This window comes from Orcinus orca, chromosome 2 (genome assembly GCF_937001465.1).
Source record: "Orcinus orca chromosome 2, mOrcOrc1.1, whole genome shotgun sequence".
In the NCBI taxonomy this organism is placed as follows: Eukaryota; Metazoa; Chordata; class Mammalia; order Artiodactyla; family Delphinidae; genus Orcinus; species Orcinus orca.
This window is the reverse complement of record NC_064560.1, coordinates 53,050,010-53,065,488: the sequence shown is the minus strand read 5'-3', so window position 1 is coordinate 53,065,488 and position 15,479 is coordinate 53,050,010. Positions and strand designations below refer to the sequence as shown.

At 34.8% G+C, this 15,479-nt stretch overlaps 1 long non-coding RNA gene across 1 annotated transcript; it reads right to left on the bottom strand.

Annotated features, from left to right (window-relative positions):
- Positions 1 to 7,996: 7,996 nt before the first annotated feature.
- LOC125963436 (uncharacterized) lies at positions 7,997 to 15,104 on the bottom strand. Its single transcript, XR_007475423.1, has 3 exons — positions 15,023 to 15,104; positions 9,807 to 9,903; positions 7,997 to 8,097 (listed from the first exon to the last, which is right to left on the bottom strand). It is a non-coding gene; the product is annotated as an uncharacterized LOC125963436 (long non-coding RNA).
- Positions 15,105 to 15,479: the final 375 nt, after the last annotated feature.

The following is a 15,479-nucleotide window of genomic DNA, read 5'->3' as shown; positions in this document are numbered from 1 at the left end:
AAAAAAAAAAAAAAGTATGAGCATGCCACAGTAGGACCTCAGGGGCACGACCCACCCCCCCACCGTGTTACTCATGCATTAATTATATGTTGTGAATATAAAAGAAGAGGTGCCATATAAATCTTATTCTGCAAATCCTTTTTTGTTATCTAGAAGAGAATGCTCAAATAAATGTTCTCACGAAATACAAGAGAAAACACAAATACTAACGCTCATAGTAGCATATCATATAATTTCCAACTATCCAGAGATACAAAATAATGAAGTAGTTTAGTGCTCAACATTGAGATAAGTCAAAGCTATTCATAGGTGGGATACTTAATTATATTTAACTAAAAAATTCCAAAGAGTCCTAAACTGTTTTATAGGTTAATTTTGTTCTTTTATAAAAAATGTGTTTGTGAAAACTATTTCCCCATATGAAAAAAAGAAAACCCTATAACTGAGGAAAATGTTTTGAGAACTGTTCTCCCCTGAATCTACAAAGATAGATTCAGAAGATGGCACAGATTCCAAGCATGGCCTCTTCTTAATTCTCATTCTCACTTGCTTTGCTTTTCTCTGAGAAATGTTCCTTGAATAATGGTGCCTGGAGAATTGTGACTCTTAGACCTGAGTTACTTCATGTTCAAACATTTGGTTTGCTTATTAAATAATTAATCATATCTGTCCATACCTTTAGATCCTTTGGAATTCAATGCAGGCATGCAATTAAAATGTTTGAACCTTCAATTTATTAGAAGGATGACTTCAGTTAGTATAAGTAAATTTACCATGAAAATAATGATTTATCTTTACATACTAGATAGCTAAAGCATGTGCTTTTTATTTCTATATGAATCTGATTATTTTAAAGTGTCTTTTAAAAATCTTTTTATTGAGATGTAATTGACATATAATTTTGTGTAAGTTTAAGGTGTACAGTATGATGGTTTGATACATTTATATTATTGCAAAACGATTACCAGCCTAGAGTTAGCTAACACCTCTATCATGTCACATAATTATCATTTATTTTCTGTGATGGGAACAATTAAGATCTAGTCTCTTAGCAACTTTGAAGTTTATAATACAGCATCATTGTCTATAATCACTGTGCTGTGCATTAGATCTCCAGGACTTAATTTATCTACTGGTTCCAAGTATGTACCTTAAACAACATCTCTCCAATCAAAAGCCACATAAGATTATTCAAATTTGAAGCAGATAATGAAGGAGGTATTGGAACTATTTTTAAATTTATTTTTAAATTTTATTCAGGTTTATTTCTCCCTATTAATGAGACCAGGTCACTTCAGTACCACACTCAGCCTGGATGCATGGCCTCTCACAATGTTTGCTTGCCGTTTACATGCTCAGTTGAGTAAGGACACTGTTGAGGACATCATCCATTATGCTGACCAGTCACACTTTTGCAGAGATGAATATGTGTTTAAAAATTCCCTCTCAGATCTTGCTTGAAAGATTTTGTCCCAAAGAGCTCATATGCTTGTGTGATTCTTATGAGAAAATTGGACAAAGGAGAGATATATTTTTTTCTTTGCCTTGACTGTTAGAAAAGAAAGAGCTCCAGCATCACTTCTGGGAAATCATCCCAGTCCTTCCCAGATGATATCCATTTATTATGTGATGTCACAGCATCATTTTGCTTTCTCCAGACCACACAGTTCTTAAGTGTACATCCTTTATATAATTATGTATTTTTTCTGTAACACACCATCATGTAAACTATAAAGGCCTGTGTATAAATTTTTATGCATCATTTGTTTTCTAATGAGCAAAATGGTCCCAGAACACAAGTGGCATTTAAAGAAGAAAATATTGCCAAATGAACCAGTGAATCAATTTTAGTATTAGTAGCTTCCCTGGACTATTTTTAAAAAGTCATTTCAAACAGAGATATTCCCTCATTTTCCCCATATTCTTCTTTTATCTATCTGTCTGTCTATCATTTGTTTTCTATCACTTATCCATTTTCTATATATTATCCATCATCTGTCATCTGTGTCTATTTATCGCTCTATCAATATCTACCTATCTATCATCTGTCATCACCTATCTATCACTAATAAAACTGTTAACTAAATTTTAGTGGTTGTAACATTTTACATTATTTCTCAGGTCAGTCATATTTTCCAATCACTTGCAATTTTTTAAGAATTGTTGAGTTTACAATTGATGTGGTTGTCTCTAGCTGTTCTTCTGTCCAGCTCACTGTCTGAAATCAGTAATGATTTCAGACTCTTCCATTAGTTTCCCACGTTTTAATAGCCAACATAGTATTTATGAAGTGGAATCCCCTTTTAGTTAATGATGAACTAAGAGAAGTTGCTTAATGTTGATATTACAAGACCTGCCTGTGTTGTTGACCAATAAGAAGTTTGATAACAAAACATTTAAAGAGAGGACCCATTTAATTAGTTGGCTTACTTTTGTTAATTCCTATTTAGCTTTTATCCATGGAGCATTGTTAATGACATTTGGCTGTGTTTCAATATTTTATAAACTATAAAAGAATAAATATATAAATTTTACTTTTTTATCAAATATTGCCTTTTCATATGATTATTGCACAATCTAATAGTTTTACTTTTAGAAGACACATTTTCTGTTTCATGTTACATCCTGTTGCTTCATTTCTATGATGATTTCTGCTTTTCTGCCAAAGTTCCTTCATTTAATTAAATCAAATTCCCTTCATTCAGTCACTTTATGGTTTAATAATAGAATTATTTCTTTCTTTAAAAAAAGAGAAATATTGGGCTTCCCTGGTGGCGCAGTGGTTGAGAGTCCGCCTGCCAATGCAGGGGACACGGGTTCGTGCCCCGGTCCGGGAAGATCCCACATGCCACGGAGCGGCTGGGCCCGTGAGCCATGGCCGCTCAGCCTGCGCGTCCGGAGCCTGTGCTCTGCAGCGGGAGAGGCCACAACAGTGAGAGGCCTGCGTACCAAAAAAAAACAAAAACAAAAAACAAAAAAAAAGAGAAATATTGACATATGTGTTAGAATGTGTTTTATTAGAGCCAAATTGTTATAGTAATTGTATTTTTAAAAAGAGTTTTAAATTAATACCCATTAGAGTAAATTTATAAGACTTGATAAAATTTCAAACACTTTCATAGCCTTTACACTCAAGACTAACTATCCAAAGTCCAAATTTCCTTCCAAATTTAATTGTTTTTAGTCTTGGTATTTAATTTTCTGAGAAATTTATTTGACATATGGTTGAAAACATTTAAAATAATTGAATTTTAAAATGACACTCGCCATAGATAATTTCATATGTTGACTCAATGCCAAATTAAGACAGTCTGAAATTTGCTTAAGATTTTGGCCTAAACGATAGATTTCCTTTCTATAATTCTACTAATATGATCTGTAGTAAATCCAATTATGTTTTGATGTAAATATTTTTTCCAATGGAAACTTTTTAAAGCATAACCATTTGATATATAACTTCATATATTGTCCCTTTCAGCTTCTTGGGATCAAACATGAAGTTACCTAATGTTCGAATTTTACATTTTAAGGAAATTATTTAAGCACTTGTTTATAAGATGTAAATCTTCATAGATCATTATTGAAAATGTGTTACCTTAATCATTTCTAAAATTTAGTTTTCTTATGAAAATAGATACATGTTTTGTAGCAAGTGAAGCATATATCTAGGTAATAATATTATTAGGTTTTGAAGCCTTAGTGAATATTAATATCTGAAAGTGTCTCATTGTCTTTTAAATATTCAATATATGTTGTCAGAATTTCTGATCTCAACTTCTGAGTGTCTTTGTTTGCTTTCTCAATACTCTTTTATAGAATATTTTTGTAAATTTTTAGCATAGAGTGCTTTAATTAAGGATTTAATTTGTTTAAATTATTTCTTCATTGATGATTACAATTTTATCCATTTGGACCTTGAGCTTAAATGAAATATTATTCCAGTCTGACAAAATATCTAAATGTTTATTGCCTTGAGATTTTAATGATATAACTTTTGAGCTCTATTTGCCTTCAACATTATGTCACTCAGTAAAAATCCACTCACATGTTTTCTTGTGATAATAGTAATTGAATAAATTGGTTCAATTTTACTAATTCTTGCTTATTGTCAGAATATATTTCTATCTGTTGTGATTTGCAGTGTCATAAATTTTCTAGGATATTGTACATTATTAATATCTTTTCTTTTTTTCCCTAATTTAAAGATTCATGCTTATTATAGTTAAAATGTATGAACACTTATCCAAACTTAGCTATCTTCTTATTCTAGGTTTCTTGTATTATTGTTTTACTAAAAATTTCCTAATTTATAAATGTACATGCTACATAATAAGAACTCACACAGGCATTGCCCAGGTGAATGTTAAAGGCAGTCTGAAAATAAACTATTCAAGAATAGTAGCAGCAACTGAGCGATTTGTTTTTATTTTATTTATTCATTAAAAAATTTTTTTGGTCATGCTGTGCAGCTTGCGGGATCTTAGTTCCCTGACCAAGGACTGAACCCAGGCCTGGCAGTGAAAACGCCGAGTCTTAACCACTGGACTGCTAGGGAATTCCCACAACTAAGTAATTTGAATATGATAATCTGGTGAGTCTACTGAAGCTCAGAACACATTATAAAGAATGTACATTCAGTCATTCTGTACATGATCCCAGATTTCATATAGATTTGTAATTATAAAATGTCTCTTGCTAGTATTGCTTCCCCACTTGAAGAATTCTTTGTATGCCATTTAGATAGGTAACCTAGGTTTTTTGTTCTTTGACTTTTTGATAATGTTTTTGTGATGAACTTTTTTCAAAGTTTCACTGTCAGCATTTCCAACTTCTGTATTAACATATTTATGTCTTATATACAACATCATTAATCCTTTTTTCTAAACTTTTGACACCCTTGATTGTATTTAGGGTATTTTATCCATTTATATTTTACACAATTAATAATATTTATTGGTTTAGATGCAAAATTTTAAGATATTTTTGAGGCTTTTTTTTAAGAGAAGTTTTAGGTTCACAGTAAAATTGAAAGGACAGTACAGAGATTTCCCATATACTCCCTGCCCCGACACATACATAGCCTCCACCATTATCAACATCCCCACCAGAGTGGGGCATTTTTTACAATTGATGAACCTACATTGACACATCATAGTCATCCAAAGTACACAGTTTACATTAGAATTCACTGTTGTGTTCATTCTCTGGGTTCAGACAAATGTATATTGACTTGCATCCATCATTATAGTATCTTACAGAGTATTTTCAGTGCCCCCAAATTATTCTATGCTCTGCCTATTCACCCGTCACCTAATGCCCAACCCCTGACAAACAGAATAATTTACTGTGTCTGCAATTTTGCCTTTTCAAGAATGACATGCAGTTGGAATCATACACTATGCAAACTTTTCAGATTGGCTTCTTTCATTTAGCAATATGCATTTATGTTTCCTTCATGTCTTTTCATAATTTGATAGCTCATTTCTTTTTAAAGCGGAATAATATTTCATTATGTAGATATATCACAGTTCATTTACCCATTCACCTACTTGAAAGGCATCTTGGTTGCATCCAACTTTTGGCAATTATTAATAAAACTGCTGTAAACATACATGTGTAGTTTTTTGTGTGTGCATAAGTTTTCAAGGCGTTTGGATAAATACCAAGGAGTGTGATTGCTCTATCATATGTTAAGAGTATGTTAGGTATTGTAAGAAGCCACCAAACTGTCTTCCAAAGTAATTGTTCCGTTTTGCATTTCTACCAGTAGTGAATGAGGGTTCCTGTTGCTTCGCATCCTCACCAGTATTTAGTTTTGTCAGTGTTGGAATTTTTTTCTCCTTCTAATAGGTATGTAATGGCATCTTGCTGTAGTTTTAATTTTCATTTCCCTGATGATATATCATGTGGAACATATTTTCATATATTTAATTACCAACTGTATATCTTATTTAGTGAGGTGTCTGTTAAGAGTGTTGGCCCATTTTTAATCAGGTTATTCGTGTTCTTATTATTAAGTTTTAAGAGTTCTTTATATATTTTAGATAAGAGTTTATTATCATATGTGTATTTTGGAAATATTTTCTCCCAATCCATCACTTGTCTTCTCATTCTCTTGACATTGCCTTTTGCAGAGCAGTTTTTAATTCTAATGAAGTCCAGCTTATCAGTTATTTCTTTCATGGATTGTGCCTTGGATTATATCTAAAAGTCATCACCATATCCAAGATCAACTGGGTCATCTAGGTGTTCTATGTTTTCTTTTAGGAGTGTTATAGCTCTGAATTTTATAGTTAGGCCTGTGATCCATTTTGAGTTAATTTTTGTGAAAAGCATAAGATGTGTCTAGATTCTCTTTTTTTTTTTTTGCATGTGGATGTCTAGATGTTCCACATTTGTTGAAAAGACTGTCTTTGCTCCATTGCATCGCTTTTGCTCCTTTACGAAAAAGTCAGCTGATTAAATTTGAGTGGGTCTGTTTCTGGGCCCTCTGTTTTGTTCCACTGATGCATTTGTCTATTCTTTCACTAGTGCCAAAGTCCATCAACTTTGTTCTTCAGTATCGTTTTGGCTATTCTGGGTCTTTTCCTCTTGCTATAAACTTCAGAATCAGTTTGTTGATATCCATAAAATAATTCAATGGGATTTTGATAGAAAGTGCAGTGAATCTGTAGGTCAAATTGGGAAGAACTGATAGCTTAAGTTCTTAATAGTGAGTCTTCCTATCCATGAACATGGAATATCTCTCCATTTATTTAGTTCTTCTTTGATTCCATTCATCTGAGCTTTACAGTTTTTCTCATATAGACTTTACACATTTTGTTAGATTTATATCTAACTACTTCATTTTTGGGGGGTGCTGATGTAAATGGTTTTGACTTTTAATTTTGAATTCCTTTTGTTCATTTCTGGTATACAGGAAATAACTGACTTTTGTATATTCACTTTGCTATAATTTGTAATTTTTATTTGTTCCAGGAGCTTTTTTCTTTGTTTTGGATTTTCTATATTGATGATCATGAGATCTGTGAACAATGACAGTTGCACATCTTCCTCCCCAATATGAATACATTTTGTTTCCTTTCTTTGTTTTATTGCATTAGGTAGGACTTCCAGTGACTTGTTGAAAAGGATTGGTGAGAGGGGACACCCTTGCCTTGCTCTCTGCCTTTTCCTAGTTAAAAAGCTTCTAGTGTCTCACCATTAAGTTTGATATTAGTGTAGGTTTTGATATTGTTTATGAAGTTGAAGTTCCACTCTATTTGTAGTTTACTGAGTGTTTTTATCATGAAAGAGTGTTGGATCTTGTCAAATACTTTTTTTGCATCAATTGATATGATCATGTGGTTCTTATTTTTTAGCCTGGTGTTGTGATAGATTATATTAATTGACTTTTGAATGTTGAACCAGTCTTGCATACCTGGGATAAATCCCATTTGGTGGTGGGTATATAATTCTTTTCATATATTGTTGGATTGATTTATTAATATTTTGTTAAAGGTTTTTACACCTTATGTTCATGAGAGCTATAGGCCTTAAAAAAAATCAGATCCTGCTGTTTCTGGGTTGTAGGCTTTTCCAGTACCCAACTCAAGATACAAAGAAGGCAAAAGAAAACTCAAGAAATTCACCAACATGTTATTCCTTGAGTCTCAAATTCTCTATCCAGTCCACCTATTTTTCTCTACTTTTGGCATCTGATGTTTGTTTCATACACACTGTTCACAATTTTTAGCTATAATTAGTGGGAAGAATGTGGGGAAATGTGTCTACTCCATTTTTACTAGATTGGGAAGTCTCCTTTTCATTACATTTTGTAATTGTTTATTTGTGATATTTAGGAAAGCTGCTGATTTGGTGTAGATTTTTCTAAGCCAAATGCTTTATTGAATTCTTATTATAGTTCACATAATTTTTTTGTTTCAGTTTGATAGGTTTTCTAACTAAAATATAATATGAAAATAATTTTAGTTTTGACATTACCTTATCAATATTTGTAACTTATTACTGTTTATGATATTGGGTAGGGGCTTAGAACACGCTTAAATATTTTTTCTTTTTCATGTGTCTTTTGGTATTGCATAACTCCAATTATTTCTGAAAAGGAGTAGAGACAAAAATGTAAATTAATACTTATAAGCATATGCTTATAAATATGTTAACATGCTTATGATATATTAACAATAAAATACTTCCTGTCCATTTTTTAAATCCTGGCTCAAAATCACCCCCTTTAGAAAGTGTTCTATTATTATTTTCACTAAAATTTGTTCTCCTCCATCAAAACCATACTTTTGATGGTATGGTATTTAGCATATAATTTGACAATTAGTAATGCTCAAATTATACTCAGATTCTATGTTGTGTGGGATTTTTCTGACTGCTGAACATGTCTTGTTTCTTTTTCTCTAAGTATATTTCTTGAGAACAGGTGATAAGCTCAGTTAATCTCTTCACATCCTTATAGAACCTACCAATATTCTTAGTTCATGGAAGTTTATCATTTTGTGTATTTGGAATCAATAGACATATCCCATCTCATGTCCCTGGAGTTATCCACTTTTTCCATCCTCTCACACAGTATTAGGAAGCCTATATGTCTTTTTTGTATGAATTAATCTCAATACTGTAAAGTTTCTTCTTTTTTTTTTTTTTTGTGCGGTATGTGGGCCTTTCACTGTTGTGGCCTCTCCCGTTGCGGAGCACAGGCTCTGGACGCGCAGGCTCAGCGGCCATGGCCTACGGGCCCAGCCGCTCCGCGGCATGTGGGATCTACCCGGACCAGGGCACGAACCCGTGTCCCCTGCATTGGCAGGCGGACTCTCAACCACTGCGCCACTAGGGAAGCCCAATACGGTAAAGTTTCTGACGCAGCTCTCCTTCTATAAACATATGATTCTTATTTTATTAAGACTAGAATTGGAGATTCATGAACATGTTACATACATCATGGCAAGAGATTACCTAGATGTGATCAGAAAATGGGAGGAAATGAATAATTGGACAAAAATCAATAGAGTGGCTCTAAAACTCTCTCCCTAAAGCTTCCTTTCTTTCACTCTTTCAGTATTTCTTTTCAATATTTGTCCTTTCTCTATTTAGAGATTCCAGACACTTTTCGCATGTCCCAGTATAATTTTGTTTCGTGTTTCTGAATTTTTGGAAAAAGTAAGGATGGTTTCCCTATATGAAAGGACACCGGTCAGGAGGATCAGGGTGTGAAAAGCTCAGAAGGCAGATTCATACTGTATGTTTCATGTATATACCTTTATTTTATTTAAATTCTTCCCCTGTCAATTTTTATGAAAACCTGTAAGGACAGCAAAGCAGTCAAGAGTTAAATTATATGGAAATTCACTTAAGATGATTTCCTAGTTTTAAGCTCTTGCACCTCTTTCTGGATGGGCATGAGAAAGAGGGTGTGGAAATTAGCTTTTGGACGGCATGGGATTGAGAAAGATCAGCTTAGTGGGCAAAGCTCTGAAAAGCAGACTTCTGTCTGCTGGAACATGCACACTAAGGGACCTGGCTTTCCCTAATCCTTTAACCTGGATGCGCAATAATGCAACATCCACCAGGAAATTAAAGCTTAAAAATGACAGTTATGAATTATATTGACAGCTAGTAAAGAAGGTGATAAAAAATTGCATTTCTGAAAATTATTTTGAGGAGTCTCTTGATCAGGTTCTACAAAAGATGATTTGTGAGTTGTAATTACAGTTGGGTGAATGCCCTGGTTCTGTGGTTTGGGACTTTTAGAATTTCTAAAACACAAGCAAAGCATTTAGCAAATTAAAGATACTCACATTGGGAGCTGCTGATACGAAAGAAAACGTCAAGGTTCAACATTTTAAGACTCGATGAATACATTCAGATTGTTAGACTGCATCATCAGGAAATTCACTGTGGATGCGGTAGTCAAAATTAAATTGCATAAGGTAGCCATGTTTAGAGAGATAACAAAATAATTTTATCACTCAGTATAAATGCAGTATAAATAAAATGAAAAGTAAGGTGGCATATGAAAGCCAGCATATATGCTCACACCTTCCCCAATTTGTTACCACCTGAAGGAAAATTAATATTAGGAAGCGTGAAATTTTAATGATTGGTCTTCACACTGAAGACTCATTTGTACAGTGAATACTTTCATCAAAATTCGTATATTTAGAATCATTTTTTTAACATCTTTATTGGAGTATAATTGCTTTACAATGGTGTGTTAGTTTCTGCTTTATAACAAAGTGAATCAGCTGTACATATACATATATCCCTATATCTCCTCCCTCCTGCGTCTCCCTCCCACCCTCCCTATCCCACCCCTCTAGGTGTTCACAAAGCACAGAGGTGATCTCCCTGTACTATGCGGCTGCTTCCCACTAGCTATCTATTTTACATTTGGTAGTATATATGGGTGAGTAAAATGTGACCTTCCCTAATTATAAAAAAAGATGATGTTGATAGACATCCTGAAAAATCAACTTTATTAAATGCCACTGATTCCTAATTGACTTTTTACCGACAATAACCTATTAGCTCTTCTTAATCCAGCAGCTTGATGCTTTTGTTTAATGAAATTATACATGTAGTTAGTAATTTTAAAAATCGTGCTCTGGTTGTCAAAGTCCATATTGCCTATTTCTCCTACTGCCAGTCCCACAGCATATATGAATTGAATTAACCTTCAGTTTAATCATTATATCATTGCTCTACTGCCAAAATAAAGTCACTACTGGATAGAAACCATAGTCTTCCAGTTGATGTAGTAGAAACAGCACAGTGATAAGAGAAGCATTCATTTAGTGCTTTAGTGTACTGAAAAATCTATATAGACTAAATAACCAAGTTGATTATTTGTGCTGAGACAGTAATTTAATAAAATCGCTCTTGTCCATTATATTTTATATACATGTGAAATTTATATGAATTAATATAATTTATGCATGCATACAGAAAAAAATCATCTATCTTACACGTGCAATGGTGCTAAGATTTCAGAATTAACTGCTACAATCGGTCAGTTAGTGAATATTTTATTGTTTCATCTTTGGTCCCAGAGCACCAATAAAAATAAGATAATTTATATTCATAGTTCTGAACTTCAAATTATAAATTGCAACTGGGTTATATAATTGACTGGTTATATATCCTCTGGTGTCTTTAGGGTTTTAAATTCCTTCTCCAATATATCCATGCAGATAATTCCTTCCTCCTTAGAAGATTTATGCCTGCTGATAAAGAAACTACACTGAGTTCATTTGCCTACATTATGCATGGTCTTCTTAAATTTCTCCTGCTTTCTCTCATGCCAAGCACCCAGGCTCTGCTTTTATTTTAAAAATGTCACCATTCATTGGGTTCAGGTAGACATACTTCTTAACATCCATCATATTTTCGCAATGAATAATTGGGACAAATACAAGTGTACCTTCTTTCCATTGTATTTATTTTGTAATAAATATTGTTTTTTCAGTTGTATTATAGATCATTGGAGGGCTGAGGCTGCATTTCTTATCTCTCTTTATTTCTAGTATTTGCCACAGTGGCTTGTGCCCCTATGGGAGTTAATATATGACCTCTCTTCAAAATACTTGTAAGAGGGCCTGCAATGAAAAAAATATCTCCATCTCCACAATTTTGAGAGTCTTAATTGACTGCTTGGAAATGTGTGGTTTTTTTTTTTATGTTCATCTTTTTTTTTTTTTTTGCGGTATGCGGGCCTCTCACTGTTGTGGCCTCTCCCGTTGCGGAGCACAGGCTCGGGACGCGCAGGCTCAGCGGCCATGGCTCACGGGCCCAGCCGCTCCGCGGCATGTGGGATCTTCCTGGACCGGGGCACAAACCCGTGTCCCCTGCATCGGCAGGTGGACTCTCAACCACTGCGCCACCAGGGAAGCCCTATGTTCATCTTTTAGATCTAACTGTCTGTATATCAACCACATGACATCAACTTTTAGAAGAATCCTGTGTTTTTTTGGATGACCTTTTAAGGAGAGGCCAGAGTTTCTTGGTCATCACAAAATAAACTCTACAAATCGTCATGAATTCTGTTACCTTGGCAGAATTTAAGAGTGCAAGGAAAGCTGTCACTGTTTGCAGATGACAGATACTATACATAGAGAATCCTAAAGATGCTACCAGAAAACTACTAGAGCTAATCAATGAATTTGGTAAAGTAGCAGGATACAAAAATAATGCACAGAAATCTCTGGCATTCCTATACACTAATGATGAAAAATCTGAAAGTGAAATCAAGAAAACACTCTCATTTACCATTGCAACAAAAAGAATAAAGTATCTAGGAATAAACCTACCTAAGGAGACAAAAGACCTGTATGCAGAAAATTATAAGACACTGATGAAAGAAATTAAAGATGATACAAATAGATGGAGAGATATACCATGTTCTTGGATTGGAAGAAGCAACATTGTGAAAATGACTCTACTACCCAAAGCAATCTACAGATTCAATGCAATCCCTATTATACTACCACTGGCATTTTTCACAGAACTAGAACAAAAAATTTCACAATTTGTATGGAAACACAAAAGACCTTGAATAGCCGAAGCAATATTGAGAATGAAAAACAGAGCTGGAGGAATCAGGCTACCTGACTTCAGAGTATACTACAAAGCTACAGTAATTAAGACAGTATGGTACTGGCACAAAAACAGAAATATAGATCAATGGAACAGGATAGAAAGCCCAGAGATAAACCCACGCACATATGGTCACCTTATCTTTGATAAAGGAGGCAGGAATGTACAGTGGAGAAAGGACAGCCTCTTCAATAAATGGTGCTGGGGGCTTCCCTGGTGGCACAGTGGTTGAGAGTCCACCTGCCAATGCAGGGGACATGGGTTCGTGCCCCGATCTGGGAAGATCCCACATGCCGTGGAGCGGCTGGGCCCATGAGATGTGGCCGCTGAGCCTGCGCGTCCGGAGCCTGTGCTCCGCAAGGGGAGAGGCCACACAGTGAGAGGCCCGCGTACCAAAAAAAAAAAAAAAAAAATGGTGCTGGGAAAAATGGACAGGTACATGTAAAAGTATGAGATTAGATCACTCCCTAACACCATACACAAAAATAAGCTCAAAATGGATTAAAGACCTAAATGCAAGGCCGGAAACTATCAAACTCTTAGAGGAAAACATAGGTAGAGCACTCTATGACATAAATCACAGCAAGATCCTTTTTGACCCACCTCCTAGAGAAATGGAAATAAAAACAAACAAATGGGATCTAATGAAACTTCAAAGCTTTTGCACAGCAAAGGAAACCATTAACAAGACCAAAAGACAACCCTCAGAATGGGAGAAAATATTTGCAAATGAAGCAACTGACAAAGGATTAATCTCCAAAATTTATAAGCAGCTCATGTAGCTCAATAACAGAAAAACAAACAACCCAATCCAAAAATGGGCAGAAGACCTAAATAGACATTTCTCCAAAGAAGATATACAGACTGCCAACACATGAAAGAATGCTCAACATCATTAATCATTAGAGAAATGCAAATCAAAACTACAATGAGATATCATCTCACACCAGTCAGAATGGCCATCGTCAAAAAATCTAGAAGCAATAAACGCTGGAGAGGGTGTGGAGAAAAGGGAACACTCTTGCACTGCTGGTGGGAATGTGAATTGGTACAGCCACTATGGAGAACAGTATGGAGGTTCCTTAAAAAACTACAAATAGAACTACCATATGACCCAGTAATCCCACTACTGGGCATATACCCTGAGAAAACCATAATTCAAAAAGAGTCATGTACCAAAATGTTCATTGCAGCTCTATTTACAATAGCCCGGAGATGGAAACAACCTAAGTGTCCATCATCGGATGAATGGATAAAGAAGATGTGGCACATATATACAATGGAATATTACTCAGCCGTAAAAAGAAACGAAATTGAGCTATTTGTAATGAGGTGGATTGACCTAGAGTCTGTCATACAGAGTGAAGTAAGTCAGAAAGAGAAAGACAAATACCGTATGCTAACACATATATATGGAATTTAAGAAAGAAAATGTCATGAAGAACCTAGGAGTAAGACAGGAATAAAGACACAGACCTACTAGAGAATGGACTTGAGGATATGGGGAGGGGGACGGGTTAGCTGTGACAAAGCAAGAGAGTGGCATGGACATATATACACTACCAAACGTAAAATAGATAGCTAGTGGGAAGCAGCTGCATAGCACAGGGAGATCAGCTCGGTGCTTTGTGACCACCTGGAGGGGTGGGATAGGGAGGGTGGGAGGGAGGGAGACCCAAGAGGGAAGAGATATGGGAACATATGTATATGTATAACTGATTCACTTTGTTATAAAGCAGAAACTAGCACACCATTGTAAAGCAATTATACTCCAATAAAGATGTAAAAAAAGAGTGCAAGGAGGGGACCAGTTCCATAACCTCCACAAAGAGTGCATCTGTGGCCCAGATGGGGTTCTCTTCAAAGGGTAGACAGCATCAGCTTCTACCTCTCTCACCTTTCCTCCAAAGTAGTTTTACCTGTTGATTCAGGATTGAATGATTTTGAAGACAAAGGCTCTGTGAGATCCCCTAGGGCTTTTTAAGTTGCAAATATTACACATTTTTCCTAATGCTTAATTTAAGCATTTGCTATTAAAATTGTTAGGGCACCACATCATATCTCATTTTAGTTTTCACACACCCACTGTATAAATCCTTATGTAGTTTCGATACACTGTTTGGATTGTTTGTGCCTGATGAAAAAAGTTCTTGCTACAGAAGGCAGAGCACCTGTAAATAGGCAAGAACAGAATGGAACCTCAAAATATTTAAAGTGTATTCTGCATGGCAGAGCATCTGCTTGAAGAGATGTCTGTGTCACTCTGGATAGAAACCATAGTCCTCCAATTGCTTATCAGAGGCAGCACAGTGATAAGAGAAGCATTTATTTAGTGCTTTAGGGTACTGAAAAAAATCTGTATAGCCTAAATAACCAAGTTGATTATTAGTGCTGAGACAGTAACATAATAAAATTAACCTACAGATTCTTGTAGGTTGTTGATTTCTGCAGAGGGAGAACACCTGAGATGCTTGACTTCCAATGACCCACCTCAGGCTTACAGGTACGCTGTAGTGTAGCAACTGCCATTATTTAGGTCATGTTGCTTCTGAAAAATAAAGTAGAAAAGGTTTGCCAGAAGGATCTTATGTGACATTTCAAATAGCAAATAGTTTAGTGGGGCATGTGGGAGTCTTGACTTTTGGAGGCATCTTATAATATTTTCACAACAAATCATTCTGGGGCAAAGTCACTGAGATGTAATTTGAGAAACAAAACCTAAATAGCATTAGAGAGCATGTAATTTTTTTTCTTACAGTTTTTCTTAATTTTACCTCTTTCTATTTTATAAATATAGATAGGTGATATATATTATATGTAGTATGATATACAATATAATACAGAATACATTAATATATAATGTACTATATATAAATAAA